The sequence below is a fragment of the Amblyomma maculatum genome, unplaced genomic scaffold, assembly GCF_055883805.1.
Source record: "Amblyomma maculatum isolate TAMU_Amacu unplaced genomic scaffold, ASM5588380v1 scaffold_15, whole genome shotgun sequence".
Taxonomy (NCBI): Eukaryota; Metazoa; Arthropoda; class Arachnida; order Ixodida; family Ixodidae; genus Amblyomma; species Amblyomma maculatum.
Genome location: NW_028146740.1, coordinates 1,551,220 through 1,568,080, shown reverse-complemented (window position 1 = coordinate 1,568,080; position 16,861 = coordinate 1,551,220). Strand labels below are relative to the sequence as shown.

At 44.0% G+C, this 16,861-nt stretch overlaps 3 long non-coding RNA genes across 3 annotated transcripts in view; 2 read left to right on the top strand and 1 right to left on the bottom strand.

The window, feature by feature from the left end:
* Window positions 1-3,671, top strand: part of LOC146171921 (uncharacterized) — a 49,638-nt gene extending 45,967 nt beyond the window's left edge. Inside the window, exon 3 of the long non-coding RNA XR_014702682.1 lies at window positions 3,198-3,671. This is a non-coding gene — a long non-coding RNA (uncharacterized LOC146171921). The remainder of the gene's footprint in view (window positions 1-3,197) is intronic.
* On the bottom strand, window positions 643-4,900 carry LOC146171920 (uncharacterized). The gene is made up of 2 exons (XR_014702684.1): window positions 3,995-4,900; window positions 643-3,436 (listed from the first exon to the last, which is right to left on the bottom strand). It is a non-coding gene; the product is annotated as an uncharacterized LOC146171920 (long non-coding RNA).
* Window positions 4,901-5,592: 692 nt separating this feature from the next.
* LOC146171919 (uncharacterized) lies at window positions 5,593-12,544 on the top strand. The gene is made up of 3 exons (XR_014702678.1): window positions 5,593-5,743; window positions 7,132-7,257; window positions 12,200-12,544. It is a non-coding gene; the product is annotated as an uncharacterized LOC146171919 (long non-coding RNA).
* The last annotated feature ends 4,317 nt before the right edge of the window (window positions 12,545-16,861 follow it).

Sequence of the window (16,861 nt, the reverse complement as noted above, 5' to 3'; positions counted from 1 at the left end):
TGTTATGAACAGGGCAAAGGTAGTTATAGTGTGTGTAACAATGATTTTATCTGTGCATAAATGCCTGCCACACCTAGAATGTTCCCTTTATGCAGTCTACCAAAAAGCAGAAATGTTTGTCTCAGGAAGACAAGCCTTAAGCATTATTTCAGCAAGTCACTCAATGTGACGGCTATCAGGCAAACCAGCACAGCACTTGAAAACTTCATGCTCTAAAAACAATTGTGGGGACACGCAAGCTCAGCATTTACCGCTATGACACAACAGCTTTTATGGCTCCTGTCTGCAGACTCTCATTCGTGTGAATCGACTTTGCTACTGCTAACACCTAGTATTTATTCTATGATACATATCAGTAGCATATACCTGTAAGTTATCCAATTATGTGAAAGACCACTTGTCTAGATACCTATAAAGCCCACTCTAACCAAGCTGTACGGATGCGATTCCATGGCCTAAGGGTTGCCTGTCTTATTACCCAAAGATCCTACAAGGTTTATCACCTCACACATTCATCTCAAAGGTGAAGCCAGAGTCATCACATTGAGTACTCGGCCATGTCACCTGTCTGAAATGTGCCCAAGATTTTCCACTCACAATGTCGCGTTTTGTGCAGAAAAGAGGCTTTAACGTTGCTGCATCAAAAAAAAAAGCAAGAAGCCAATAGCTGAACATCTACGCTACATTAGGCTCTGCTGGCTCGCAAGACATTTGACCACAGTGCCAACAGCCAAGTTATAGATGCAGCTGTGGCAGAGGCTGTACCACAGAAACAACAGATGAATGTGGTCAAGATAAAATGAAATCGCTTTGTTCACAAATTCTTCAATACATCATGAAAAAGAATGGCTCACTTATGGATAGTATGACGTCTACTGTGTTCAATAGGATTGTACCTTCAGGAAGTTACCTTTTGAATGCAATCTTAAGAATATATTGTGGTGTTCAATTTAGGCTGTACACATAGCAGACGTGCAAAATATGGAACACATTCTGAGGGTTAAATGCAGAGAGGATTGCTGAAGCTGATATAATAGGAAAGCATAGGGATACTAGATAACGTAGAAAACACATGTGACAATAGGATAGGTGTAAGTGAAACTAGTGCAGCTGTCACTTATGAGAGCAAAAAGTTGTACAACTCAGTACTAGCACAATGGTACAAAATGTTGAAAAGTGATGATGAAACACAAGTTTCCTTGAAAGTGCTTCTACATAAATGAAATGAAAGTGATTGGCATAAAATTTATGCCCCTTCCTTAAAATTCTCAATTTAAAACTCACAAAGAACAATGAAGATAAGGCTGCAAAAGCAACTAACAGAAAAAAAAATAATGAAGCAGTTATACACAGATGCAATCATTCGATAAACATCTCGAGTGATGAAGCCATGCTCCAGTGGCTTAGAGCATAAATATGTGAGCTTTACCAACCCTCTTTTAACATATGTGAGTGCTGGAGGGCATGTGGCAGCAGCAAGAATGTGTCAAGAAGCAACTGGCCCAGATAGCAGCCTCATAATAGGGGTATGGAAGGTCTACACACAACGCTATCATGGAGGGAGATATTTTATGGAACAAGATATGTAGCAATGCACAAAAGGAGCAAAGCATTTTGTAGAGCTGCAGTCAAAAATTTATGAAGGACAATCTTATCAAAAAGTTTTCATTTCATTCCTGCGCTTGTGCATCATTATTGTGACTATGGGTTATATAGTGAAACATGAAATGTCAAGCAATTTATCTCGTACACAAATGAATGCATTCTTGCCCCTGTGAAGCCACCTTCAAGAACTTTTGCCAGTGGGTGCACATGCACATCAATATCACCAATATCACCTAGTTACAAAACAGAGAAGTCAATAGTTGCCTTTGTGAAAAAACTGAAGAATACAAAAATATTCATTGATAGCCGAGCCACACAAATGATGCAAAGGTTAAACAGGTTATCTGGGATCTTGATTAACATCACTACAAAGCATCAGTAATAGCAGTGCAAAATGAAACTGGCAAATTTTGCAAAAGTGGAATCTAAAATTGCCAAAATGGGTTGACAAGTTGGCGGGGGCCTCATTTTCCGTGCATACAACAATGAAAGACAATGACCACCAAATAGATGCACAAATTATCCTCGGGAAAACTAGTTGATTGCTGTTCATCTACATTCAGCATATGAAGGAAGCAATAGAAAACAAGCATAAAGGCAACCAAATACAAAGAAGCACAGCTCGCTTCACTCTGCAGTTTGTGGAAAAACACAGTGGGCACCTCACGTTTCACCCTAGTAGCACACAAGATAGGTGTAACGAAATGGACTCTGCTATGGTAAACGACTGCAGACACATCCACCAGGGTGCACGTATGTCAAATATTCTCACTGAAGTAGTACATCGCAGACTGCCTGCTTGCCACAAACACCAAAGTGAATTGTGAACTATTGGTGCCCGCACGTCCTACTCAGAATGGCACTTCTGGAGGTAGAAGGAGAACGTTTTTGTACCTTCCTGTGTTTCATTGACATGAAGCACTTAATAAAATGCACACTGAGTTTAAGCAGAACACAAAAAAGCAAACTATACAACAAAGAATGACAGCTCTCAGCAAGGGCCACAGCACTTGTAGAAGAATACACTCAGTATGTCTACAGATGGTAGATAAAAAATTATAGCACCAAGGAAAGGTTTGGTTTGTGGGGTTTAACGTCCCAAAGCGACTCAGGCTATGAGAGACGCTGTAGTGGAGGGCTCCGGAAATTTCGACCACCTGGGGTTCTAACATCGCACTAACGTCGCACAGCACATGGGCGCCTTGCTTTTCGCCTCCATTCAAAAGCGGCCGCCGAGGCCGGGATTCGATCCCGCGTCTTTGGGAGCAATAGTCGAGCGCCGTAACCACTGCGCCACCCCAAAGCTGAACTTGGTTCTTGCACATGCTATCAACAAAATGTACACCAAAGAGATGGTTATATCTCAAAACCACAGAAAAAATTAAGACTTGGACGGCTTTTCAGCAGTATGCTATCGAACATGAAGCAGTAAGAATGTGCACATTGATCCCTTGTGGCATATATCAAAATCATGACAGCGAGTGAAAATCTCAAGTGCAGGTGATCAAGTTGTTCCTGTCCGAGTTAATATAAATGTTGCACGTCCTCTTCCTTGTACTTGTTGATGTTCCTGCTGCGATTACCATTTGCAGGTGGCGTCAATGTCATGTGATCTGCACACACTACAAGCTGTAACGATCTTCAAAAAGAGCTGTCCATCTGCATAGCACTTCACATCTGATGTGGCCGTCCAGGGACAAGGCGTGGCCTCCCAGATTATACAAGCCTAGCAGAGAGGTTAATGATGTTGAATATGGCCCCAGGACTTCTCGCCCACATGATGACTCGGATCGGAAGTGCTGCAACGGCTGCACAAGGTCCACACGATCACCTGCAAATGTTTAGTGCCTAAATTATATGCAAATAAAATATCAAACACGCATGGCACAGGAACATTCAAAATCATCAAAGCTGCAAGCTATGCTGCGGTAAAGTGTAATCTATGAATGCAAGAAATGGTCAGTGCAAAACCTAAACCTAAGTGAACCATTTCCGTAACAGGTAAAGACGGCTTGGTGGCGGAAATTGTATTGTGACGGCTAACTTTTTCTTTCTTTCTTTTTTTTTTTTTTGCAATTAAAGGAACGACTTGTATCAGGCGATTTCACAATTGTTTTTCCTTTCTCGGTCGTCGAAACCATTAACCAAGAAATCTTGACAACTACAAGCACACTCAATTCTTTTTTTTTTAAGTTCGTGCAGTGTAGAGTAGTTGAAGAAAATTATAATGCGTTGTAGAAATATGCAGCTAAAAGCAACGCAAAATGCTGATTAAAAATATCGGATTCGCCGCATGCGTCCTGTGAGTATATTTCCCGCCTGCGTACAACTTGAATGCGAATGACACTGTATGAACAGTCACCTTTACAGGTTTTCCTATTGCGCTTACCTCTGTGATGCTCGACGTGCTGCACCATTTCCAGCAGATTGACTGCGTTGCCTTGCTGGTCGACACCCATCGAGAAGCCCGACACATTCCGGGAGCTCGTCGCTCGGCCGAACGAATACATTTCGTGCCATTCAACATCAGAGGCGTTCACCACTGGCGATCACACTCGAAACACCTGTAGCTCAACAGTTCAACACTCCAAGCGCAGGGCAATTCTCGCCTCGGAGCTTGGAAAGCCGCCACACTACACTCCTCGTCAGATGACAGATCTGACTATACTGACGAGCTATCTTTCAAGACAATTTGACAGCATTGCTGTGCTGCAGCAAATCCTCGATCACTACTTGTAGACGACGAACGGCACGAAGACCACTCATAAGCGTACAAGTTCTTTTTTTTCCTCCATGTAAGCTATAGACAACTATAATATATATTCTAGTTCACTATAATTGGCACTATACTATAATGTAAGCGGGTGCGTTCCAATACCCCCTCGTAGACGTCTACTTAGACGGCTACGCGAGCAGCCGCCATCTTGGGACGCGTTCCAATTCTCGCGAAGCAGTCTCGCGAAGACGGCTTCGCCGAAGTCAACATCGATGCAGACTACTTTGCTGTCTAAACATGGCGGACAGAGCGCGTTTCGCGCTGAGCGAGTCGTGCGTGCGGTTGTTGCAGTAGTTGTACGGTGGTCGTGCTTTTTGCGAACGCCGGAGTATATGCATATGAACGATCTTTCAAACGTGAGTTGTTAAGTCAATGTATGCGCTAGCTAGAGGCTAATTTAGCTGTCTTTATGGTCGTGAGATTCATAGCACTGCAGATACTTTTACCGCGCTTAAGAGGAAAGCTGCGTTGGATGCTGTTGGTTTTTTTAACTTGACGAGTTTCTTCAGTTGTGATGTTATCGACGAACTCGTCACTTTCTGGGCACCTCGCCGAGAGTCAGGACGGCTGCTGTACGGCGCACGTGTGTGTTTCTATCTTGCTGTAGTAGCCGCAGCAAACTTCCGCGGATTTTCAGTTAATCTCGGAAGAACGAACTCGCCTGACGATGCCGACTTGTTGCGCATTGATTTTTTTGTGCCTGTACATTCCCAGACGGCCACTGACGTCCGACGGACAACCGAACTCGGCCTCAACTCGGCGGCCGATTTCGGACGTCCGCCGGAATTCCGGCGTACGTACGAAAGCGGATGGTCGAATCCGTTCGCCCAGCGGACAGCCGCCGTACGTCCGCCACTGGATTTGCTTTTACACAGCTATGATATAGTTTGTAGTCGTCGTGCTCATCTGAACTGCGTATAAATCAGTAATGCCGTCAAGTCCATTATATGATGCCAGAGCGAATCGATGCGATAGAAAGCGTTTCCATTAAACAGCTTTTTTTTTATTTTCCGCATGTTTCATCGTTGAATTCTTCCATCAAAAATTTTTGATGAAAAGTTAAATGACCATTAAACATTTTTCTATCATGATGCTTCAGTGAAATTTTAATCAGTGGCTGAATAGACGCAGCAAGCAGCAAGCTCAAAAAGAACGAAACCGAACCTATCCTCAAAAAAATCTGAAATGAGCCAATCCAATCCACCTGACAAGTTGAAGTTTAGTCATGGAAGATGGCTTCACGTTTCCGTGTTCTGCATTTTCTGCGCAGTTACAAATACCTACGACTGTAATGCACTGCTAGCATTGTTTTTGCTGTGGCTTGGTGCGGCTGGCACACTTTGTTCACCCGCCGATTCCAAAGTAAGTATTTCACCGAACTTTTGTTTCTTTAGTGGAACTTTTCGATGCACCGATGGTGCTGAGCTTTTGGATAAGGAAACGGCTCTGTACAGCAGCCGAACGGTCGAGTGTTTTAGGCGAGACTGACAGGATGGCTCCGCGCCGACTAACTAAATTGCAGCCTCAAGTCTGAGGGCCATCTTTCTCGGCATTACTGGACGCTGCGCCAGTAAGCCGCGCAACTTCTCTGTCTCTGATAAAGGAGTGCCTGCCCGAGCTTTAAAGGAGTTAATTTGTTAACCATGCGCAACGTGCTGAGTTGTAAAAACTATACGAGAAAACTTTTGCACTCCGCGAGCCTATCGTGCGACATGCCTACACTTGTGAAAACGTCGCGCGTTTTTTTTTTTTTTTTTTTTTTTTTTTTTTTTTTATGGACAGCCGCTCATCTTTCTCTCGAGCTTTACGGCAACTACAGTTTCTAGAAGGAACGGCTGTAGCTACTAAATAACTAAAGGTTTAGTACTCTTCTTCAGCTTTGACAAACCAGGACAGCACCTTGCGCATGTTGGTTATGCATGTGGGACCGAACCGCGCAGAACAACCGGACAAGAAGATGAGAGAAAAAAAAAAGTCAGCACTTGTCTTTTTCTTGACCCGTTGTTCTGCGCGGTTCTGGCAGGAATTTGACATACCGCCGCCGCGACACAGTTGGGCTGTGAGCTCTGGTGCCTGCAACGCCTTCTTTTATGCAAAACAGGCATACTGGGAGGCCATGCAAGCCGCGGGCTCAAAAGAAAAAACAAACAAAAAAAACAAACGAGTTGAGCAAAAGTGAGATGAAAACAAAATTGTTGTTGCTTTGTCCTTACAGATATTCAAAGGCTCCTCAGAACTTCATTGCATTATTGACAGCAAGATAATGCCAAAGCTACACTAGAGCCATGCAGCACCTTATAGTGCATGATACTGAGCTTATGTCTCGCACTGAAAGCTCTTACCATGTTCTTAGATTATCATATTAAAGTAGCTTTAAACCCATGCTTGTTAATACAGTGATAGCCATAAATTGAATCTAGGGCATCATGCTCACATACAAGGCTTCTGATAACCGCTGGTCACATGATGTGGGCTATAGCAGAAACCTGTACCTGGTCATCTTACAAGCATTTGTGCAATTGATGCTTTTTATGTGTTGTAAAAGTTTTTGTGTTCTGTTTCTGTATGGGAATGCTTTCCTTATTGAAGGCTAACATTTGGCTTGCTACAGCAAAACCTCTACCTAGTCATCCTAAAAACAGCACCGCAGTTGGTGCTTTTAGTGTGTTGTAAAAGTATTTGTGTTCTGCTTCTGTATGGCAATGTTTTTCTCGTTGAAGACTAGCATGAGGCTTCCAAAAATTTTTCAGATGCCATTTGCTGTAGCCGATTTCGTAAGCCAACAGGAAGCAGCACTTTGAACATGGAAAACTGTCATCCACGGGGGAAAAACAGCAACATCCCTTTGCATTCTCATTTCTTTGGTATGGCTAAAAGTGAGTATAGTATCATTATCTATATTATTAATATTGAATCATGATTGTCAGTGTTGAAGTTGTTTGAGCGTGATGATTTTAAACACACAGGACATCCCTTCGACATTAAGGTTTTAGCTTGTTTACATGTAGGATGTAGAACTGGTTTCAACAAACTTTATGCAGCAAATTCTTTTTACATTGTCCACCATGTTACTTTTTGTCATTGTCCGTTCGGTGACTGGAGGAGGGAGAAGTAAATAACCAGTATTTTACGTTTACACAGTCGTCCACTCTTAGCTTGAATGGGAATGTGTGGCATGCAGTTTGCAAAATAGCAATGCATCCGTCGCAGCCATGCATCAAGGCTAAGTGGCTTGTGCGTAGAGGGACTAGCCGCTCCAGCTTCACATCATCTGCCTCTTTGCTCCGGTGTGCAGACGTGCATTGAGGCAAAGTGGTTTATGTGTAGAGAAACCAGGAGCTTCTTTGTCACATCTGGCTGTTTGTTACGGTGTGCAGATGCACATCGAGGCACAATGGCTGATGTGTAGAGGGACCAGGAGCTGCTGCTTAACGTTCTTCGCCTCTTTACTACAGTGCACAGCCGTGCATTGATGCTAAGTGGCTTATGCATAGAGGGACCAGGAGCTGCTGTGTGGCGTAGTCTGTATATTTGCTATGGTGCATATTGAAGTACAGTGGGGGGGGCTCATGTGTAAAGGTACCATGAGCTGCTGCGTCATGTCGTCTGCCTCTTTACTATCGTGCGCAGGCATGCATCAAGGCAAAGTAGCTTATGCGTAAAAGGACCAGGAACTGTTGCTTCACATCTGCTATGATGCGCAGCTGCGTATTATGGGTGGTGGTGGAAAACATTGCCATCAGATACAAATACAGGAGGTTACTCACTAGCTGACCCTGAGGGGGCCTGTCCTGACAAAAACAAGGGGTCCCTAGTTTGGGACCCCAGTGGTGGTAGAGGGACTAGAGGCTGGTACTTCACGCTGTCTGCCTCTTCGCTACGGTGTGCAGCTGCGATGGATGCAGTGGCATCTCAAAAAGTGCATGCCACGCACTCGCATGTTCAGCCTGAGTGGACGACTGTGTACCTGCTATAGCTTTGTTATTCATAGAATAAACCTAGGCCAAGTTGGATAAATTATAGCTCACCTCATATGTGGTCAGCAAAAAAAAGCCACTCCAGAAAATCTGATGCATTTACTGTCATAGGATTCTTATTCATATACATGCTACTGACAAGTCAGATTCTTCACCCTCAGAAATACCAGAAAAATAACCAAGGGTGCATCTGCAATAGTCTAGCTTGCTCTTTCTCTGCAGACTTGAGTCAGATGTGTGTTCCATTGCTGTGGGTGGGACAGGTGTGAATCTTTGATTTTAAGCTTGCAACAAGTATGTTATTGTAGTTTAAAGGCAAAACGGTACTAATAATCGCAGCCCCCCGTGGCCTTTATCCCGTTTTAATAGTGTTGCTAGACACTGAATTATTAGTTTACTCTGCACTGTTTCTGTCTAGTTAATGTGCGGAGATGTACATATATTTATATGACTTGGAGTTGTCGACTTTGCACTTAGAAACATTGTAGCGTTATCTGATGTGTTGCTTTCATTTCTTTAATGATTTCTGTAAGGTATCGGTGGGTATGCTAGGCACCATTATTAGTCTGCTCTTTTTGAGTCACCTGTTCAATGCCCAGCTGCGGCCGTCTCCCACTTGCCCTCGGACAGGAGGCGGAGAGACGCGCACAGAGAGGCAGCTACAGCAGCTATAGTGCTTAACGGAAACGTAGGCAGAGAGGGAAAGAAGTCCCCTCTTCCGAGGACTTTGCTGTCGCACTCGAAGACGCGGGGACAGGCAGTTTGTTCTCGTTGCTGTGTCATGTAGGGGGCTCATTTTTATTTAAGGAGCTTTAGTTGGACTGTGAAAAAGGCTGACCGCCGAAGAATTGACGCGTTTGAATTGTGGTGCTGGCGAAGACTCTTAAGAGTTCCTTGGACTGCCAGAAGATCAAATCAGTCGATATTGTCGACCATAAACCCTGACTGCTCATTGGAGGGTCAAATTCTAAAGTTAAAGCTCAGCTACTTTGGTCATCTGATGAGACGAGAGGAGTCGCTGGAGAAAGATTTGATGTTGGGAAAGGTTGAGGGTCGCCGGAGAAGGGGTAGGCAGCGAACGCGATGGTTAGATGGCATTCTCGAGGCATTGCAGATGAAGCTATGTGATGTTAAGAAAATAGTGAGAGACCGGAAAGCGTGGCGTGACATGGTCCACAGGGTCACGAAGAGTCGGACACGACTGAACGCCTGAACTGAACTGACGAACAGTATACAACTAAGGGGTCCTTAGTACTAAGCGTGCTAAGGGGTCCTTAGTACGCTGACTGGACCCATCACCCGGAGGCAGCACAGCTTTGAAACGAGCACCTGTTTTGGAAGAACTGCTTATCGTTCAAAGAAAAAACACTGTCAGGTTGAAGGGTGTACGGCCCGCTTCCTTATTGGGGAGCCCATAAAAGTGACAATTATTCAGTGCAGGCGCGCTGAGTGGGGTCTCGTTGAGGATTCCAACCCTGGATGTCAATAATGGTGGGAGATGGCGGCGTTGAAAAAGGGCAAGTGTGTAACAGTGACGGTATGATGCGGAGCGGGAGGATGTGGGTTGGCTCTTCTGATTTGGTCCGCAATGGTGCTGACTCGGACGCCAATAATTGCAATAATTGCCCTGTAAAAGGAGCCGCCAAGGATGCAAGCTTTGGGCAATGGTTGCGCACGTGGGACGCCGTTTTGATGGGTTCTAATTTTTTTTTTTCCTAGGGGAGAGAGTTTGGCATGTGACCTAGTGAGCCAATCATTTCGAGGTCCATTCTCTAAATTCTGTTTGTTGTGAAACGAATTTGTTGTCCCTTTTGCATTGCTTGTATTAGGGAGAGGGTGAAGAACTTATGAAAGTGGAAAGACATGCCAAAATGTTTGTTAGCCAGTCATGTGTGAGTTCGTTGTCATTGGGGATGAGAAATGTGGGCGGAGTCCCGAAGTTAATGAAACAGCCCCGCGGCCTGGAGAACTCGTTCTGAGCTAAATTTTGATCTCCTTCCTCTTCGGCATAGATCATGGTCATTGTTTCACCTGTTGTAAATACGTACATTCATGTATAAAATTTTCAGTTCATCTTCCTCTCCGTGTGCAAGTTGTTGTGGCCAGATGCAGTAAATTCACTATTTTCATTTCTATATAACGTGCCTTTCTGAAGATAGTGAGCTCTTTTGTCCAATCCTGTAAGAAAGCAGCAAAGCGCTCCCAAATCTTCCACAAAACTGTGTGATATCTTTAATACTAACTGCGGCTTGGTGTCACTCACAACATGTAGTTGAGGTAGATTTCTTCCCCCCCCCCCTCTTTTTGTTCGTTCAAATGAGGACCAGCGGACACTAACTCTTGCTTTTGTAATGCCCTAGGCCCCGCCTTAAGGCAGTACTCCAATGTCAATACCATTTTTATAGCTATGGCTGTCCAACAGCACTAATGTCTTTTATACACTTCTTTTACTAATCTCTTACCCAAGTGGTGGCTTATACTGCGGGGGTGAAAGTCTCTGGACAGTATGTGTAGATTTTGGACTAGAATCGCGATGTAAACGAATTGTGACCTTATTTCTCTTGCACACATGAAAGAACTAACGTTCAACTTTCACATCGACAAGTATGATCCGAGTTTCCTGGTCGATGTGAAAGTTATGTGCTTTGATTGCAGTTTGTGTAGTCCACACACTTGTCCCCGATATTACATAGGGGCAAATTAGGCGCCTTTACAGGGGCAGTTTCTTTGGCGCCCACTACCTTCCCCATAAATAAGCTACAGTGTTTCTTGTGAACAGCTGGCTCCATTTATAAATACCATTATTTTTTTTTTGTAATTTGTTGTGCGTAGTTGAGAAATCCATGACATACATGCACAGCTGGTTGCCAGAATTGTGCAGCCATATTTCAGTAACTAACATCCATGCTGCATGCTGCCGGTAATACATCAGGAGCTTGTGGTTGTCAGCTTTTTGTGTTTTGTGTGACTATAAGCCTTGCTATTTTAATGTCACATATAGCGCTGTGGGTAAACAAATACCTTTACTTTTAACTTTACTTTGAACTCTTGTAGAAGCATGAACACTGCGCAATCACTGCCGCGGGCTATGCATCCACATTGGGCTTTAGCCTCATGTCAAATGTCTATCTTTATTCTGCTGCAGCAGCTTGCATGTTATCAGATAAATTACTTCGTCGCAGCTGCTCTAAGGAGATGCTTTCTAGACGCTTGCAGCCTAGATGTTGATGTCGATATACCCCCGACACGCCCAGGGAATGTCTTCGGTAGAGGGCACATGGAAACCAGCGAAATGTGCAGTTTACAGAACAAAAAGGTAACAATTTTAAATGATGTTATTATTGATCACTTCTTTTCAGAGCAGGAACAATGACTTTAGAAATCTGCCTGTTAAACCGCTCAAAATGCAGGTTTCTGCCGCCAATGCGTACCTGTGTAATACTGCAAAGCTCTGGCTGTGCTTTATGTTCATATACAGCGTCCTTTATGCTTAGTTTCTCTGCATGTGCACTCCATGTCTTGGGCATTGCTGAGGGCGCATAGCAGCAAGCATAACATGCCATGTTTGGTCAGAGTGGCATGTTCAAAAAGACGACATAAAAACATTAAAATACTGAATGCCAGGTTCTGGTCAAACTACGTTTGTATCTTTTGTTATTCTGCATGGGTTTTGCTGCAGTTATATGACCTTTCTATATAGTATGTGACAGTTCTGAATGGAGATGCATGCGTACAGTGCCACCTGGAAAAAGCAATTGAGAGAAACTGGCAGTTGCCCTTGGAGATGTGTAATCAAAGTTCAGCACAGATAACTTGAATTTCATTTTCCCTTCTATTGCAGGAGGAGCCCAGCCTGCTCTTTCCATCTTAGGCCTGAAAGACCAGCAACAGCTGATCGAGCAAATGCACAGGATAGTAACTGCTCCTGGAATCCCGGCCTGCGGAGGCCGCCCACAGAGAACTCGATCATCTCCTCGCTAATTCCGAAATATTAGGTTTCAATAAATACCTTTTCCTCCACCACCTCCCCAAGGGAAGAGCTGTCACGGCCAAGGATAATTAAAAAAAATTATTCAAGCAGATTCTTAATACTCCAGTTGGCCTGCATTTTACCATGCCATTCCTTAACATCGATATTTTTTAGTGTAGACTATTTATGCATGCAGTTTTTGCAATAAAGCAAAAAAAAATGCTGTTTTTACAACCACGCATGCTGGTATGCCTATGCACTTAGCATGTTTTCAGGAATGGTGCATTTGTGTAAAGCTCAGCTAGCATATGTGCCTCTTTGATGGAAGTTTTAACTGCACACTACTGTTCAGTGCTTTGTGTGTGAAAGTAAAGCAGACAACAGGAAACTTGAACCTGTTGCATATTCTATTGTCTGCTTTACTCTCACGACAAAGGCATTGAGCACTAGTATGTGACTGAAATTTCCATGGCACATGCTTGCTGAGCTTTACACGAATGTTATTGGCAAGTTTTTACACCAATAGCGGGCCCTGCAAGCATGTTCCGGGAAACGTTCGAATGTCCGCCTCCGGCTGCCCGACGGACGTCCGTGGGACGCGATCCGGATCCACGAACGATAGTCCGACGGACGTCCGCTGTACGTATATCGAACATAACCGGACTTCCGTCGGATGTCCGAAGGTCCGAAAAAGGACGTCCGTCGGTCGACCGTCGGACGTCTATGGCCGTCTGGGTTATTAAAACGAGTTGTTTTCTTTGGTTTCCTCGTCTAGTGACTACAGACAACAGGTGTAACGGCACAGTTTTTCGTTTGCTGTAGCCGGTTATCACCTTTCGTCCGTAATCCCCTCAAGTTTACAGTATTTTGCATGTTTTCATTCTTACAGCTGTGTGAATGAGACATCTGAGAAGCATGTACACTTCAGCATCAGTAATAAAAAAGGAAAAACGGACTAACGTTCTCTTCCGTCAATTCGTGATAGGGCTCATTGCGTGAGAAGTAGGTCTGCTACAAGTTAACCTATTAATAGTCTATCTACGTTGTGGCGATTACACATGTAATATTGTTGCTGGAAAAAATCGGCGAACCGTTAAAAACGTGATTTTTACCTGTATTATCATAAATCTTTAAAGAAAACAGCGTTATAATAGTTGTTAAAACGGTTTAGTTCAACCTTTATGCCGCGAGGTGACGCTAGGCGTAAACAGGTAGACGCGTTCCAATACGCGAACCTGTAGACGTCTACGAAGCAGTCTTGCTAGACGTCTCAGAATTGGAAAGCACCCCATGCATGGTAGAAGAACATGCCTACCTCCACGCATAGAGTTAATACAAAGACTCTAGAGGGAAAGCTGCCCGTTCACCCAATGCATTCGAGGAGTGACCGCGTGATTGCCGCCATTATCACACTGTTCATTGGTTGCCAGATGAATTTTACTTGCTAAATCTGGCACATGAAGATGGTTTGAAGCTGGCAACTTGGATCGTGGGAAGATGGCGGCGTGCAGCTAACCGACGGCGGGCGGCTACTGGTGCTGTAAACAACGGCAGAATCGTCGCGTGTGGAGCATTTCTTGTGATATGTTGCGTCGCGTACCTACTGTAACATCACATAGCTGTCCTGATTCTTCTGAGTTGTTATCGCAAGGCCGGCTATCCCTGCGATTGTTTCGCGCTTCGCACGCATTTCGTCCGTCGAGCGCACGTGCATCTCCTCTGTGCCCGATCACCTGAAAATATGTCAGAAATTTGCTTTGGCGCAAGACGACGACCACAGTATATTAAAAAAAAAACGGTGACGAATTTCACAGCAACGGCCCTTGGTCTATCCGGGATGGCTAGTGCTGCATACAGTAAATGTCAAAGGGTGCTCGTGTGTGTTTACTGTTGATCTGCTACGTCTGCTCGCAAACATGGTTTCCAATTGTTCTATATCATTCCTTTATGGCCAAGAAGGTGCCTGAAAGATTATATAATATGCTTGAAACTTGAAAACAATGTATAGAAATTTCCTACAGTTGTGTTATCGGCAGCGGTTTTTAAAACTTTTGTTCAAACCTTTGTTCCTTTTTGACGCAGTGAGTAGAAACTGTGCTGGCCACAATGATAAATTTGATGATGGCGGCGAACCAGTGAGAACCTCGTTTCCCTGCCCAGCTTTCCCTCTAGTATAGTGCCTAGAATATACTGGCTAGTGTGCCGTGCGGAGGGCTCTCTCAATGGGAGGAGGTGTCCGCGCCGGCGATGCCTTCCAACTTTGGCCGCCAGGGGCGCTGCTCATCGTAAAGGTGCCGTAAGATCAAAAAACAGCGCGGCTACTTGGGACAAACAGAGAAGGGAGAATAACGGACAAGCGCTGACTAACAACTGAAGTTTATTCGAAAAAAGCACACGTAATATACACTTTTTTTCTTCATGCCGTCGACGCCGTCGGCCGCCGGCGCGCCCTTGATTTGCCGCAGCTGCGCTGGCCGAGCCATCAGTGGGTTCGAGCGCTTTGGACGCGTCTACGCTGTTTTATTGTTTTAGTCGTTCTGTTTCTTGCATTCATATGAGATAATTAAATTTGCAACGACTAATGATGCTAAAAATAAAGCATCAGGGCAGGGAAAAGACATGTTTCGTGTCGCTTTGTCGGAGTGGCTACCGCTCGAATCAGGACTAGGTTTCTATGTTCGGTGTGCCATCGGACCCTGCGCAGCTTGCGTAGTGGAAGCGGCTGATTAAAAGACAGGACCGCAAGTTGACTTCAACGTGTGTTGTCTGCGAAAAATATTTTGAGGAGAGCTACATCAAGAGAACGTTCAAAGTGACAGTAAACGGCATCGTCAACGAGCTCGCTATAGAGATAGACCACGAATTAATCCTGAAACCGTGCCAATGCTATTCGACCATTATCCGAACTATCTTCTGCCTAAGAAGACATCTAAAAGAAAGTTGAGGAACCTTTGTGACCAACCGGCCGCTAAACGACAAAAAACGCAGTGCCGTAATGCCAGTGGTGCAGACGACAGCCATGCACGCACCGTCAAGGATGTTTGACAATGCTTCCAAGGAGCTGGCAGCAGCTAGAAGAGCCGAGCGAGAACTCATGCCCGCAGCAGCAGACGTGCAGCTTTGAGCATCGGGATCCGTTTGACTCAGTTTACATACCTGCAACTTAGACCAAATTAACCGAAGCACATGCTGGATCTGTAGCCTACGCGCGTTATCGAGCCTTAAAAAAAAAAAAAAAAAAAAAAAACTTTGTCACTTTGTACATAGAAAAAGTGATAACTTTTGGAAGCCTGAACGCAGTTCTGTGGACACTACAGTGTATACTCTCGGAAAAGAAAAAAACAAGCGCGTGCAATACAACAATATCTAAAGCTGAAGATAGAGCTATATAGGCAGAGTGCACTGGAGGGTCTTTGTTCCGAATGTGGCCTGCAACCAGCTGATTCAGGAAGCACATATCATTCATGGGAATATATTTTGCAGAAAAAGTGTCGCTTGACCGTCAACTCTGAAGGGGTTAGCTGCGCTTAATGCAAATACCAGCGGAGGCTTACACAAGATGCGCAGAAAGAAGGAAAAAGCATGCAACTAGCCAAATAAATGCTGCAACATTTCTCGCGCTCTGAGAAGAGCTAAGAGAAAACTGGCATGGAGCGCAGAACAAGTGGCTGTATTGAAAGCGCAAAATGAGGAGCTAATAAGTGAGTCTGTGGTTAAAGCTTTTTTTTTTTTTTTTTAAATCCCGCGCGTGACCTAGACAATTGTGACCGTACAACAACCGCTCGGCTGCTGAAACCGCGAAGCCGAAACTGGTGAAAAAAGTAAAATTCATTATAAATTACTTAGCGGTGGTAAGCGAGAAACCACGTGGAGAATTACAGGAATATCTAGCGCATCATTAGCAAGTGAAAAAAAAAAAAAAATACCACCAAAAATTGGTATCAGACTACTTTAAAATTATTGCGGTGTCGTATGTGCGGCCTTTCTCCAAAACCTTTAGCGGTTCATTTCTATATTTTTACTTGTTTATTGTTGCTGCGACTTTTTGCTCAAATTTTACTATATTGTAGACTTTGTAAAAAAAAAAAAGAATCAGTGATACAATCACCACTTTTGTTTCTTGTCTTTCCTTCTGTTACAAAAAAAAGCGCACCGCATAATAATCATTTATGTATGAAGCAACAATTAAGTGACTTCCTAATAAAACAAATGAATAAAGAGTAAGAACAGATTCAGACTGCTTGTGTTTATTGTCGAATGCGATCTTTGAAAACATAAAAAGCGCCCTTCTTTTCTGTAGCATATATGTGACGCTATAAAACGTCACTAACCTATCACCTATATCACCTTAGCAATAAGCATGACTGAATTGCAGAAACGTCGACGTAAACTATCCGAAAGCATGAGGCCCGTATTGACGTTCGTAGCACTTGACTGCGGCATCGCGATATACCATGGACCATAAGAAAAGACCGAAGAGTAAATAAAATTCAAAGTTGGATTAATGAACAGTGTAAAATATTAAGGGCATTT